Source organism: Lepeophtheirus salmonis, chromosome 4 (assembly GCF_016086655.4).
Source record: "Lepeophtheirus salmonis chromosome 4, UVic_Lsal_1.4, whole genome shotgun sequence".
Taxonomy (NCBI): Eukaryota; Metazoa; Arthropoda; class Copepoda; order Siphonostomatoida; family Caligidae; genus Lepeophtheirus; species Lepeophtheirus salmonis.
The window spans coordinates 16,200,403-16,216,747 of NC_052134.2; positions in this window are offsets into that span (position 1 = coordinate 16,200,403).

Sequence of the window (16,345 nt, forward strand, 5' to 3'; positions counted from 1 at the left end):
CCGAATATTCGTCTGCATTAGTTTGAAACGATTTAGAGATTCAAACAGCTAGTAGTTTTTATACAACGTGGATTTAGATTAAACCTGTCTATAAAAAATTAGAGTAAATAATATTTTTGAAAATTTAGACGTTTCAGTTATTATATACAGTCTCATTTTTATAATAGGAGTTATATTATAAATTATCACTCATAATTAAAGATTAGATAAATTTCCTATCACAATCCTCTTTGAGACCAGCCTTGACTAATAACTGTGAAGCACAAACTTATAAAATTAAAATTAGACAAAATTATTATCTCTTTTTTTTTTGATAAATAAAAATCAAGACTTTTGAAATAGTTAAATTATTAACTTTCCTTGTATTATGGCTAGGGTTTTACAAAATATGATTTTAGTGCAAACAGAATTAATTTTTAGTTTGTAAACTAAAGAATTGTTTGATTCTCCAAAGCTGTTATTATTAATATTTAATTGTCGAAGAGATAATATTTAAGCATAAATTAATCCCCAGTGGGTGGGTTCATAAAAGACTGAGAGTAACAATAAGGGTTACTATTGCAGTTTCCTCTATTTTTAAACACAAGTAGGTCACATTTTATAGAACAATTTTAAGCTGATAAAGATTTATATTATAGATAACAGATCATTATTATGAATTGAATAAATTCACTATCAAAAACTTTTTTTAGGGTTCTTCTTATGCTATTTAATATGTTGATGCGACTAAGACCTGAGTACAATATTTTGTACATTTATCCTACATGATAAAAACTTTGAATTTGTATGAAACTTTATCAACCGATATCAAAATAATCAATAATTCAAATTATCTAAGTTATAGTAAAACAATAAAAATTGACTGCATAATAAAAATAGTATTTTTACACCTCAAAATTAGTTTTTATCCAATATTTGGATAAAAAATTGATGAAATTATTAAATTTTTACGAAAATTGTCATCAAGCCTTCAAAATGATCTTTGTGCCTTTAGCCTATAAATTTTTTATAATTTGTTCCCCAAAAGTTACTGACAGAGGATCTTTTCTAGGATTGAAGAAGGTGGGTAGTCCAGTCCTACTTGACAATCTATAAAGAAGGTAAATCAATCCCTCATGACTTCATTCAAGTTGTTTTTCTTTTTTAATTATTAATTCCTATTTAATAGAAAATTTAGATATTTAATTTAAACATAATATGTTCGTATATATTTTATTATACTCAAAAAAGTAATATATTTTGCAAGATATGTGCAGTACTCATAATACATGAGGATATATCTTATTTCGATTATAAAACATTCACATATTTACAAAAATCCAAAAACTGACAGTTCTAAAAATGGTTAGGACCGACCCGAAGACTGGATTGAATAAAGTGGGACTAATACAATACTAATTACTACTGCAACACTAATTAATTAGTGAAAAAAAGATTATTGGTAAGATTAAAGCTGTTCCCGAATGAAAATGAAATTTGTTAAGAAGATAGTGAGAAAAACTACGAAGAAGTGAGGTTTTGAAGATCTTGCTATTAGAAATTATTCAAAAGTTAAGAATTACTTCAGCGTTAAATTCAATAAAAAAAGAAGAACATCTAAGTATATGTTTGAAATATTCCAGAGATATTTCTATCTAGATGAGTCTGTAGAGAACTGCGAATCATATCAAAGAATTTAAAAAAAAGTAGAGCTGTGGCGGAAGAATTAAAAATTATAGAGGAGCAACCCATGAAGATAAGTCATCAAGAATTTTATCAACCATGTGCAATTCATTTTGGAAAAAACATACAATTTACCTATAAAGAAGAGGTGAAAAAAGAAATTAACAGAATTGAATGAATGAAAATAGTTAGTAAAGTCGGTGTCGAAGCATTAAATCCATTAATACATAGTTGTAACTATACCTAGTGGAAAAGTGAGAATATGTTTTGATCTAAAGAAATTGAATGATCAAGTTGAGCGGTCAATCCATCCCATGAGAACACCTTGGGACATAATATCGAGTATTCCAACAAATATTGGATGCAAAACAGGAATATTGACATATGGAACTGGAAGAAAAATCAAGAGAAATGACATTTTTCATGACTCCTTGGGGTAGTTATTTTTTTTTTAAAGTGATCCAATGGGATTCATAGCAACGAGGGATGTAAGGTTTATTGAACACTTACAAAGCCGTAGATTACATTCTCACTGTATCACACAATTTCGAATAACCTTATGAAGAATGTCCGTAGAATTCTACAAAGATGTAGAGAAAACAAAATAAAATGAATTACATCCAAATTCGTTTTCGCATAACCCAAAGTAAAATATTGTGGTTATACTTGATCGAAGAAGAGTATTGAAGGGAATCCAAGTATATTGAATGCTATTAAAGATTTTGCAGAACCATCACCTAAAAATAAATTGATATGTTTTTTTTTGGGATTAGTCAATCCATTGGGAAAGTTCTGACAAGAATTAGTAAAGTTGTAGGGTCACTGAGAAAGCTTTAATCGTCAAAGGAAGAGTATGTGTGGACCAAAAACCATTCTTTGGCAATGAAATAAATTAAAGAAGTTTTAACTTCACTGCCAATGTAAGTACTGTTTGATCCAAGATTAGAAACCAAACTCGAAAAAAGATTTATGAAGTATAAATGGATTGGGGTATGTGTTATATCAGAAGCACAACGAAGAATAGAAATTAATTCAATGTGGCTCCCCCTTTTTTCAAGTGCTGAAACAAGATACTTTATCATATAAATAGAATGCTTTTTGTTCAACTTTGCATTCTTGAAAAACTTATGTAACAAAAAGATATTGGTCTTATAACATTAGGACCTGGCCTGAAATATGATAAATGCCTATTTTTGTTCCTTTAATAGATCAAGTAAATATAGTAATTTTAGTATTACATTTACTCCATCTAAGTTTATTTGTCTTTAAAGTAGATCTCCTTTCTAGGAACGATCGAGACGCAAACCTACACATATTGAGTTTAGTATATTAATTTCTCCCGAGCGCATTTTCAATTGAGCTAAGTCTTAATCAGTTTGAAAAATGAGGTCACCAGGTCATCATGTGTATTTTTTTAGCTTTTTGATTCAGTAGGACATGAGATCCGCAAGGTAGTTTGTAAGTCTATATCCTATTGTTAAAAAAATAACCCGTGAGAGCCTACTTTTTGACAGCTCCCTCTATGTCGCTAAATACATGTGTATTTTGTATTAAACAATATTATAGATTAGTAAAATGTATTATTTTGTCCCTTTGTTTACAAACTAATGCAAGTAAACAACGCTGATTTCCCGTTTAATTTACGGCAAAACAGAGTCCACACGATGTTTTTATCATAACTGCCTTTTAGTTCAACACAAATTTGCATTAAAACTTAAGTTTTTAACATAAATTAGGATAAACCAGTGTTAAAAAAATTATATTGTATATTGTCATCAGCTATGGATTTTTCTATTTCATACCAACTTACCAGTGTTCTTAACGCTGATTGGTTGAGTTCATATCAGCTTTTGCTGTTAAAACTTAAAGGCTTTTTTCATTTTTTGAACAAAAAAATAATTATGTCATGTGAAAAACGTTTCAAAGAAGTAATATAAGGAAAAAAATGACTTTTGGATTATTTCAGATGTAAAATAAGCGGTAATATGACTGAAAATATAAAAAGGTACTTTTTTTAGTATGTTGCATATGCACAACAAAAAACATTTGAGGGTTAAGATATAAATAATTCCATACAATTATTTATAATATAAGAACTCCATAGTTTGGACAAATTACTTAACTGCTATCAACATATTTATGGCTTTTTTTTTGTTTCTTCTCGGAAGGAAATTTTGCAAGGCACAAACAAAGTATAAAGGGCACGAATAATAATTATTAAATTATTAAGCAAAAATGTTAAATTATATATATCAAAAAAATTAAATACTTGTAAAAATCCAAACTTGGATGTATTCAGAATTCTTCAGCCTTTACAGATTAAACCAGAATACGTATATTTATTGAGAATTATCATCTCATTCATTGTTATATTCTTTCTTTGTTTTTATAATATGTTTTTAAATGAGACAAACGAGAGAAAGATTGAGCAAAAAAATCTTTTTTATTTATGCACCCAGTATCCACTAAAGAAATAACAGGTACCCTGTAAAAGTTTGCCTCAATGTCATGTTTTCTCTTTCTATCTCAAAATTGGAGACAGCGACAGAGGAACATTCTAATTTAATTATCCAAACCTTTCAATAAATGAGAAATACCTTTAGTACGTCAAGCGTAGGGGCGGAAAGTGAAGTGAAGGATATATTGACGGAAGAAGAAGGATCTCCACTTTTTCGAGTTATTTGGGAAATTAGTATTGTTGTGTCGGTCCTTATTTAGGACCGAGGACCGTGGTTCGGTCCGGTCCCATTCAGTCCAGTCCAGGCCCACTGCTCAATCCGTAAAGAAGGCAAAATCGAACACCCTCCTGACGTCAATGAGGGTGTTTTTTCTCCTTTTAATTATTCCCTTATATAATAATAAATTAAATAACCAAGTAACACTATTATATGTTCGTAGTATATTGTATTATAATGAAAAATATAGTATTTTTTTGCAAGATATGTGCAATAATCTTAATGCATATTTAATATATCTTATGAGGCTTAATAAACTATCGATATTTTTATGAAAAAGTCCAAGGACCGGTCCCAAAGACTGACGGCCCTGAGGACCGATCCTAAGATTGGACTGGACCGAATAAATAAGGACCGACTAATAATTAGCACTTCAAAGGGTCACGAAAGTAGATGGAAGGTCTCATTGTTTGAAATAAGTTGTGAATTATGCTCTTTTGGAGTATTTGATGGAGGGGGCTCTGAGTTCTCTCAGAGCTCATCCGTTGACTGAGGGATGAAACCGGAAGACATCATATCTAACTATGTAAGGCTGGTATTATTATATGCGTAAATGAATAAAGACAGAAGTATTGAATTATAAACAACTAGAGTATGTATAATAATTGTCATGTACAACAAATTGAATAAGACTACTAAGAAACAGAATTGAAGGAGTTACTACTACTCCTAGAATAGCATTAACTTGATCATTCCACGACTTTTTCCTATACCTACCATGAATCATGACTGTACAATTCCTTTCATGAATATTTTGTACGGAGCCGTATTGTGCAAATTCTTACTAGTGTTTTTCCTATTGGACATCAATAAACTCGGATAAGAGTGAATCGAAGCCTAATCCCCCCTTAGTTTACAGTCTATAATCATAGTCCTTATACAAGCTTAATTATTTGTTACCTAACAATAAGTCTTAACCTTACATTACGTTAATTTCATTTGATTTTGTGATGATTTTATCGATCGTAATAGGTTCACAAGTAGGATTATACAGTCATAAGAGTTTTTACTGTAAATTTATATACCTAACAGTTATACAATAACAGTAAATAAGCAATAACTAAAAAATAAACTCGTCTCTTATTAATAATTGAATATAAATTAAGTTTCTTATTTAAAAGATATCAACGAGTGTATGTGGAGGAAGTGTCTCAAGGATATAGGTCCTTTTTATAGAATTCTTGATCCAATATGAGGTTCTTATATATTTTTTATTTTTTTAAAGTTCATATATGCTCCACTTTTTTCTCTGTTCCATGACTTAGTGGATGTGATGGCATAAATGTTTCTCACAATGATACCCATTACTTTCATCAAAGAAGAAGTATATCTGAAATATTATTCCCAAATTGGTCTTGTTCTATAGCTTTGGATCAAAAAAAATTCTTTTGGAAGGATTGCGATTTAGACGAATTGGAAATTTGGACTGCATCTAAATGATTGCTCTCTTATGTTACATGTTGATTCATTTGTTTAAGTTTTATTTTTGGTGCATTTTTTAATATTGTTTAATTTTTTGTTAACTGTTAAATTTGTTAGTTATTAAATGTCTACATATTTAAAAATATATTTAATGTTTTTAATGTATTTTAGAATGATTTTTTAAATTAAGAATGCCCCTGTACACAATGTGACCTTCCATCTACTTTCGTCACCCTGCTAATTACCCGAATAACAAAAAAAAAGTCGAGATCCTTTTCCTCCGTCAATATATTCTTAGCTTCACTTGCCGCCCCTACGCTTGACGTACCAAATATATTTCTTATTTACTGAAAGTTCAGGATAATTGAATTATATTAATTTGCTGTGGCTGTCTCCAATTTTGAGATAGAAAAAGAAAGTATGACGGGCGGGCAAACTTCTACAGGGTATCCAAAATAATTATAACAAAAAAATATTTGGATTCTCTTTCAACACTGGCACAAAATTAATTTAAAAATGAAAGTAAATTCACAATAATCTACATACATATGCTACTTGTCAATATAAAAGTAAGCTGGAATTATTATCGTAAAAATCGATCAGTAAGCTAAAATGATCAATTAAGTGCATAGTCACCTTACCATTTTTAGTCACAAATAGCTGTTGGTGATGATCAAGGTAGATTTTGAGTTTCAGAGGGGGGAATGACGTCACATCTCTGTAGTAAATATTCAAATAATGAGGTTTCAAGTGATAGTTAATTCGTTTTTTAAATATCCTTATTTCTCAATTTAATTTTCTTCATCCCAGTCAGCTTTTAGTGATAAATTAATAGACGAATAAATAAAATTGTACTAACAAAATTATTTAGAAACAGGTGCCCTTTCCCCCTCCCCCAGTGATTACGGCCCTATTTTAAGTCAATATTTTGGGAAACAGGGGACATTTTTATCTAATAAATTTTGCTCCGATGTTTTTAAGAAGAGCTTATCATAATCAATTTTTGTATTTTTTTCGGTTATACAAGAATATACATTCGTTATCAAATGTGAATATTACATATTTTTTTATGAATTGTATTTTGTGCATATATCCTATGATAAAAGATCTTGTTGTTTCTATGTAAAGAACCATTTTTGATATCATGTTATCATAATATTATTTATTCTATATATGTATAGGGGTCAATGAGTATGTTGTATTTGATATCTAATGTAATATATACATGGAATAAATTATAACGGTAATGTATAGGGATGTACCAATATCAAATTTTCAGCCCATTCCGATTATTTATTATGTATAAAGGAATTTCATCAACAAATAGCAAAATTGTTAACTTTTTTTAATGTTTAACTTTTTATTAATTTCGGATAGGGGGAAAAAAATACATAAATCTATCAATCATAATTAGTTTTTACAAATTTAAATATACAAAAGTTAATTACTCTCCCTGCTCAGGACTCAATTAATTTCTGGTTGGTTCTTTTTAAGGAACCCGTCATCTCTCTTTTATGACATATTTTAAGTCAGCCTCCGGCCTCTGATCTAATTTCAACTGCCTCACTGCTAAAAAAATGAATACTTGCTACACTAACAAAACACATTTTTTTATTATTTTACTGGTGCCACCCACCCTAGATCAAATGGTCATGAACTGTCTTCAGTTTCTTACTAAGTTTTATATAGTTGCCTTAGGAATTGATATATATGTATACCAGTACTCGATTTCGGACTCGTGTGTTTTTTAATGGGGCTGGTACGGATACTGATATCTCCAACTTGACTCACAAAATATAGACTCCACTTTAGTTCTTTTATAAACAATATTATTCAACGAGTATAAAATAAAATATTAATACTTAATGCTTTAATATTAAACCACTCACCCCAACTGTTACTGTTGCAGACTTTTTGAACTACTCATGCCACAATTCAAATGTAAGGGGGACTAAAAATGTTGTTATTTCTAAATTGTTATTTTCAAGTAGATTGCCTGTACAAACTTGTATATTCTTATATTATCTCGATGAAATTTCCCGTTTCTTTTCTTTTTTTGAATTTGTATTAAAGATGTCGTCTAATTTAGCTATTTTATTAAGTTTTAACCGTAATTTTGTCACAAAAAATGAGCTCAAATAAATCCTATTATCCATATAAATAATTATGTATGGTGGAAATGGTATGCATCAGCATACCCTTAGTAATAAATAAAATGAGCAGCCACATATTTTTAAATCAAATGGACACATTTAAAAAAGCGTGCATGTACATTTTACCCAAAAATTTGCCAAAAGTCTCCTTGCCAAAAAAATAATAAATATATTCGATGATTATTTATGCTTCAATACTATGTAATTACAATTCCCATACATACTACACCAATTTTAAAAGATAAATTGTTAATTATTTTCCCAAAATTGCAACAATTAAGTTTTGATTAATTAATAATTGATTTATTATATTATGATGATGCTTCAACAGTTGGATCAAACCGTTGTAACAAAAATAATGAGAACCGCCCAATAAATATATCAATTAGAAAGAGATAGAAATTCGAAAGAAAAGAAGAAGTCAATAAATCAATTAATGATTGATATTCAATGCACAATCTGAATGAATCAAACGTTAAATATCAAATATGTTGGAGTCCTATGTACTTGATCTAAGCCGGATCGACACACCTCTATGCTGTGGTTGTCTTTGACTCTATAAATATCAAGATTTGTTTGTCATTGTTGTAGTCTAGTGGATAATTACATAGTATTTCCGCTTGAATCATCATAAAATATATCTAATTTTTTATTTTTGGGAAAGTTCTGTTCTGAAATGAGGTTTTCAACAATGTGTCCTAGACCTGTAATAATAGGTTTCGGATAAGCTATGTCGTTATGGTCACACTATCCGCCAGGCCCTCAAACGATTAATGTTCCATCCAAATTGAGGAGTCTGTTGAGATCAATAGGTATGCAAGAATAGATGTTTACAGAATAAATATGACTTTTGTTATTATATATTCTATTTTAAATTGCAATTTGTGTGTAGGGGATGATGATATTAGTAGCAAATCCTCAATCGTTTTTGTTGATTTGCAATAATATTTAGTAATTGATATTTTCCACTGTGATCTGTATTATACAACTTTAATTTAAATTTTGTGGGTGTGGTTTTTTTTAATTTTCGATTAATATGGCCTGTTTGCAACAACTTCTACCAAACTTCACTATTCTTCCTTGCAAAAAAAACATACATTGGGTTGCTTATTTTTTAGGTAGAGGGAGATTTGTTGTTGCTTTTATTCATGCATTATTTATTTACTCAGAGGTTCTTCACATCTTTTAAACCCATGAATGTAGTAGCTTTTTCCTATTTACTACTGTCTTGGGAACAAACTTATATTCCCCCCTACGAACTTCTTTCTTTTTTAAAAGGTATCATCATCTGTCTATGGGGAAATATGTGTAAATACCTATAGATAAATATACATACATATAAGTTCGAAGGTTGGATGGTAAGATCATTACAAAGTAAGAAACTGAAAATAATATGTATGTATTCAAGGTCATGGGATTTGTCTTTTGAACTTTTTTTCAAATTCTCCGACACTCATTTAATTAATACCGACTCTAATATGAAATGACATTTCGAAAAAAAAATTACTTTTATCCTAAAAAATCTTCTCACCCTTTCATAGTTTTTTATATCACTTCATTTAAGATTAATATACTGTTTAATTAATAAAAATAAATAAGCACAAAATCACTAGAAGGTAAAAAAACAACAACAAATGAATTCGAAATTTTTGAGGCCATTTGCGATATATAGTTTTAGGTTTGATAAATTTGATATTTTAAAAGCAGGCATTACTTTCAGTGTTAATATGTGTAGGATGTATTAAATGGGGACCACAATCTACTAGTTTCACTAAAAAAAGTTTAGTGTGTCTGTTTATTAAAATGAAATTAAATTTTTTGTGAATAACTGTCGATTTATAATTCTTTTCCCAGAAAATTTAATATTTAAAATTGATTTCTTCTGTGAACAGCGGTGGTGTTTTTGAATTTTCTTTCCTAGAAATTTATATTTTTAAAATTTTTTTATAAAACAAAAATCCAAAAACCCAAGACTTTTCCTCCCAAAATATAATCCTCTGAACGCCCTTTAAAGGAAATGTGTCCTCCTAGCTCGTCGAATCTGAATGCCTTGTACTGCTAAGTAAAGAGTCGAATAAACGTGCAATCAACACTGTTGACACGTCGTCGTTACAGGTGGGGCAGTCCACGTAAAGAGTAAATACTTTTTTACAATTTACAGCATGATCATCACCAATTTTGATGATTTTTGGTGGGCTGAATTTTCTATATGAAAGAATAGAGTGTGTAAAATATTAGGGTTTTGTGGCTCAAAGTTGGGTCTAATGCGTTGGACCAGTGTTGTTCAGAAGGCCATAATTCCTTTCGTAGTTGCTTGATTTTAACAAAAATTACGTCAAAAGATGCACAAGAATACAACCTATAATCTATAATGAATCACAATCTTATTTTAATCAAAAATAAAAGTTTGGGGCTCTGGTGTGGTCTTCAAAATGACGCCCCTGCCAGGCAGCAAGAACCGATTTCATTTTAATTTTGGTAGAACATATCTCAATATATTTTTCGAACCTATCTAAAATTCAGAGTGCGATCTTAATGGGACCACTTCCAATAATAGCATTAACAAGAGTATGTATAGCCGCTTTTATGGTATATTCCTATTATTTTTCTATATTTAACTCGTATTTAATATAAATACATATTTTCTGTTGATTAATGAAATATGTTTTAATTCTTAATAGGTAAGTATAATATTTTAATTTAGATATTTTCTAAAATAACATTATGATAGAGTCAATAACTTTCATTTAAAACTTAAATCATGTAACAAGTTCAACCTTTGACTCTTCTAATTTACTATTAATGAGAACTCTGAGTGATTATTCTAATTCGAAAATTAATCAATTTCGTTTTTGTGTATCATAAATAGTGTTTACAAAACTTAATCTTTCATAAAAAAAAATTATTTTAGCTCTTTGATAATCTTCTTTGGTGCAAAAATTTATTTTCATATTTTTCATATTGTCTCGTGAATATTCTAACGAATCATTCGGCTTTGTAATTATATAAGGAAGTCGTAGGCTCCCTTTTGTAGCTCTTCTTTTAATAGTACACCCTATACCATCTGAAAGTCTCTTACCGTCACTTGCGGAAAAAAATGCAACTCAACAGACAATTGAATGTTCTCTTGATGAATCGTGAGGTTCAATAAGGCTTATAGTTTCCATATTGTCCCACATACCCATCGGAAAAGTAATATATTTTTTAATATTAATCATTTTTTCCTTTAAATCATTTTCAAGTCGTTTCTGGTATAAATGTATGGCTACAACATCGCTATGGTTGTTATCATATATAATAGTGCAAGGGTGGTATACTCTACCATCATTTTTGTAATAGTAAACCCAAGGGTGTATTGTTGCCTTTGTTTTATTCCAATGAAATGCTTGATCTGCATCCTGGACAATAAAACAGTAACTTTCTGAAAATTCAACAATTACCAAAACTTCTTCGTCTGTAATTTCTTCTTTCTTTTTTGTTAAGAAATTGCTTTGGGCCTTTACAATGAAGTCGTGTTTGGCTATTTTGACCTTTGTTTTCAAAGAAAAGCTAAGTAAAGTCTTCTATTGGTAGTACTGTAGAAGTTAATTCACATCTATCAGTAGATACCCACTGTTGAAATTTTACATCGTCTATGTTGTTGTTTTCAAATTTGTGGAGTAATATATTTTCAAGATTATCACTAAGTTTGAAGGCATCCCATGTACGAAAGTAATGCAATGTTGCATACAATAGATGCAAAAACATGACGGTACTTTTGATAAGTTGTTATTTCGGCTTATTCTCGATCCTAAGATCATAAGTTATTTATAGTATCATTTTTATTGTTATATAATAAAATATCTAAACTTTCAATTATATTATACTCACCTATTAAGAATCATAATTTATTACATTAATCAACAGTAAATATGTATATATATATATAAAGTACGAGTTTAAATGTAGAAGAATAATACTAATATGTTATAAAAACAACTATATATACTCTAGTTAATTATCTTATTGGAAGTGATCCCATTAAGATCGCACTCTGAATATGTTTGTAAAAATATATTGAAATATGGTCTACCAAAATTAAAATAAAATCGGTTCTTGCTGCTTGGCAGGGACGTCATTTTGAAGCCGCACCAGAGCTCCAAACTTTTATATTTGATTAAAATAAGATTATGATACATTATAAATTATAGGTTGTATTCTTGTGTATCTTTTAATGTAATTTTTGTTAAAATCAAGCCACTATGAAAGAAGTTATGACCTTCTGAACAACACTGGTTAAACTTATAAGTCCAAATTTTGAGCAGCCCTAGAACGGCCCAAGTGAGTCACAGAACCTTAATATTTCACACACTCTCTTCTTTCATATAGAAAAGCCAGCACGCCAAAAATCATTAAAATCGGCGATGGTCATGCTGTGACGGTTTGTAAACATGACCCAGGTTTTAAGTACATTCACTTTGAAATGCAACATTATTATTGGATGAATTTATATCAAATTTATCTTTAAAGAGTATTTAATTAATGAAGATAAAAAGAATGGGTTAAATAACATTTCCGAACTTTCCTAACGAATTGTACATCTTCATATATATTATGTAATTAAATATTTTATTTTGCTATAACTCAATTTGCAAACAATACAGGGTGTCCACGATAAATTGGAACTACTTTAAACTTCATCCAGATCCATAATGTGGATATTCGGGGTCAAATCATACTAATATAAAAGGTTGCATGAACAATACATTATAACTTCCACCACAATTGCTTTGACAACAAACAATAGTCATCATAGAACAAGCAAGGAGAGACGCCATCCTCGAATTGGCTTGCGCGGGACACAAACCCTCTGCTATCTACAAACTTCTTAACTACCCCAAGACCACGGTGTACCGGGTCTTCAATGCCTGGGAGGTTGAGGGGAAGGTCTGCTGCAAGGCCCACAACATGAGAAGTGACCGAATACGCAGTCCCCGCTTCCTTAAAGGCCTCTGGAAGTCCATCAAGGCTTCGCTGGGGACTTCCTTGTCCAGATTGGCCAAGAACCATGGAGTGAGCAAGCAGCTGGTCTCCAAGGATGTGAATGAGGACCTTGGGTACATATCATACCGAATGGTCAAACCAAACAACACATCCTCACGGCATCCATGAAGGCCACCAGGCTCACCAACGGTAAGCGTCTCCTCAATGACCTGCAGAGCCATGAGGAAGAATAATCTTCTTCTCCGAGGAGAAGAACTGGACTGTCGACAGAAGCTACAACGTCCAGAATGACAGGTGGTTTGCCAAGGAGAAAGAAGAGGTTCCTGTGGTCTTCACCACAAAGTTCCTGGCCTCCAAGATTCCCTGGGTGTCATCTGCAGCACCGGTGAGGTGATGCCTCCTTTCTTCTTCAATCCCAAGGAAAGGCTTAACGCGATTTACTGCGAAGTCAGTTCGTCATCCTCTACTACGGCCACTGGGAGGGAGTTCATATTCCGACACGATTAACGCCCACACACATCCCCATGAGGACCACTAACCTCTTCAACTCCCACGATATCACTTTCTGGGATCGCAACGCCTGCCCTTCCAACTCACCCGACCTCAATCTGTGTGATTACTACTGGTAGGGGAAGCTGGAGAGGGAAGTGTGCAAGGTCAGCCACAAGAGCATCGCGGCCCTGACGGGTTCCATTACGAGGGAGTGGAATGCTGTCGATTCCGCGGAAGTCATCAGAGCATGCAAATCCTTTAGGGGCAGGATGGAGAAGATGGTGGCTGCTGAGGGAGGACATGTTGAATAAATTTATTGTTTAATATCATGTCTAACTTTTTCATATTAACAAATACACTCCAAATTCCATTTTTATCAAACAGGTTGAATTTTAAGATAGTTCCAATTTATCGTGGACACCCTGTAAATTGAATCATACGTACATAATATAAACAGAACGTTTTTCATAAATAAATCATCTAATATATTTATGTTCTATAAATATATGGGTCACAGAGATCCATAAAAATCATGCAAGCATATCATATTGTGCTCAAGTATACTCTCACAGTCTATTTTATTATTATAATTACAGCAGTAAAAAATATGATATAACACGATTTAGATACTTTTTTGTATTTCTTAATTATTGAGGTAAAACAAATTTAATTATAAAGTGTGTGTGCTGATGAATGATGGATAGTAACACTGGATATTAGGTTTTAGTAGGGATGAAAATTTTGGGCATGTTAGAAAAAAAAAAGTTAACCAAATCAAAATGGTAACCCTGACAATTTGAAGAATGTTTTGGAGGAGATCAGCTTAGCTGTCCTAACGTTTCATTAGATCAGCTACAATTAGATGTGACGAGGGGAGAGGGAAATAAACAAGGACATTGGCATGAATTACTCCGATGTCGATCCCGAATTCTACTCCCAGTCCAACAAGAACTTACACTTATAACTCTGCAATAAATCCTCAGAGTTACCCTCCGTCTTGTAGGTGCACGCACGAATGTTCAATCAGGTTTGGAATATGATTGAATGCTGTAGAAAAGGAAGTTCACTACTCAAGAGTATAATAATAATGACAACAGCTCAGAAAAAGTAAATTAATTCTTTAGATAACTAATTCAAAAAAAAAAACTATCTAAAAAATACACAATATTTAGATCATTTAGTGTAAAACTAAGTTCTTGTTGGACCTAGAGTAGAGTTGAAGATTTACATCGAAATAATTCCTGTCTTTGTCCTTGCTGTATATGGAGTGGGATTTATGTTTATTTTTTTACTGTTATGGCTGCTTCAAGCTAAAAGCCATGACATTTAATCTGCTTTCTTGTCAACCACTCTTTAAACTGTCAGAATTACTATGCTAATTTATTTTTACATACTGGCAGGTCATATTTTCTACAATTGTAGTTATAAATGTTTATTTTTGTTGGATTAAAAGTATAATATAGGAACAGCATCGAGGAACTCGAGTAATAAAAGGACTGTTACATTTTTTTGAAGGTGAGAGGGTAGTTCCTCTTTTTGATCAATCAGGTGAGGTCCAGGTTTTAATGTGCACTACAATTAGAAATATTCAAATACAAAGAAGACTAGGAGCAAAGAGCTATCAATTTAGAAAAGTCTACTGTAGTTCTCCAAATTTCTGTCAGTGGCAGAAAAAGTGATCCTCATATCATTTTCTCTATAAAATTTGCGTTATAAAATAACTATGGAAAATAAACTTTAAATTAGTTGAAACTATAAAATAAAAAATATTAATATATGTTAATATTTTCTCCATTAATCTATCTACCATAGATATTCATTTACCATTATGACGATTTGAAAACAGAACAAAAAGAAAACCTTTATTAAATGAAAAGCAAGGAAATAATAAATAAATAAAGAAGTAGACTCATAGATTTTGATAATCTATTTATTTTTATCAAGCTTTATACTACACGAACGCTGCTTCCCCTGACAACGACAAAATACTTTAAATCCATATCTCCTTTGTACTTGCTAGTGTAGTCATGATACCAATATTTTCATACCAGTTTTATTACAGCTATACAGAGTAGGGATCAAAAACTTCTGGTATTATAACTAAATTAAGAAAATATGATTTTTATGAAATCAAGAAGAGACAACCCAAAACCGATTTGTGATATGTTTAAATTCTATATTCAGGTATATTTTTCCATAAAGTATGTCCTCTTTCACAAGCAATAACAGCCACGACACGCCGTCAAACGTTTGCCAAGTCTTGACGATAAATGCCGTGTGCATAGCGTAACACACTGACTATGATGGAAGCTCATAGCAAATCCAAATTTGGATAAGAGGTGCGGCAGAAGTTCTTCTCAAAGATACCCAAAACTTCAAAGTTCGGGGATTGAAGTCATGGCTAGTAGAGGGACACATGGAGGCAGGCCAAAAGTCAGCCATATTGTTACTGCAAGACTTTTGGTTCTGTTTGGCTGTATGGGTCAGTAATATATCTCTTGATGTCGTAGGCAGTCCGGACAGAGATGCCAACGTTCTCTGCATTCTTTTCAGCACTTACACCGACACAGAAGGTACGGTACACCTGTTCCCTTTTATTCTGTTGCTCCAACATTTTAAGGCGAAGAAACATGAAATAAATAAAAACTTGTTCATTTTGGTACCAGCTGTTGTTTGATTGTGTAATGAAACCTCGTAATTATGTATTGAAGTAATATTTGCAGGGCAATGTTTTAGTGGAATTGCAAGTACTTGTTCCAATGAATTACTAGCACTTTATCCCGGTACTCATTTGACCGGTACACCAAAAACACAAGTACCTACTAATTTTACCGACCCCCATCAGAAGCATGATAGAAAATGCTTTTCCAAAACGTGACATTCTTTTATATGAAGGGC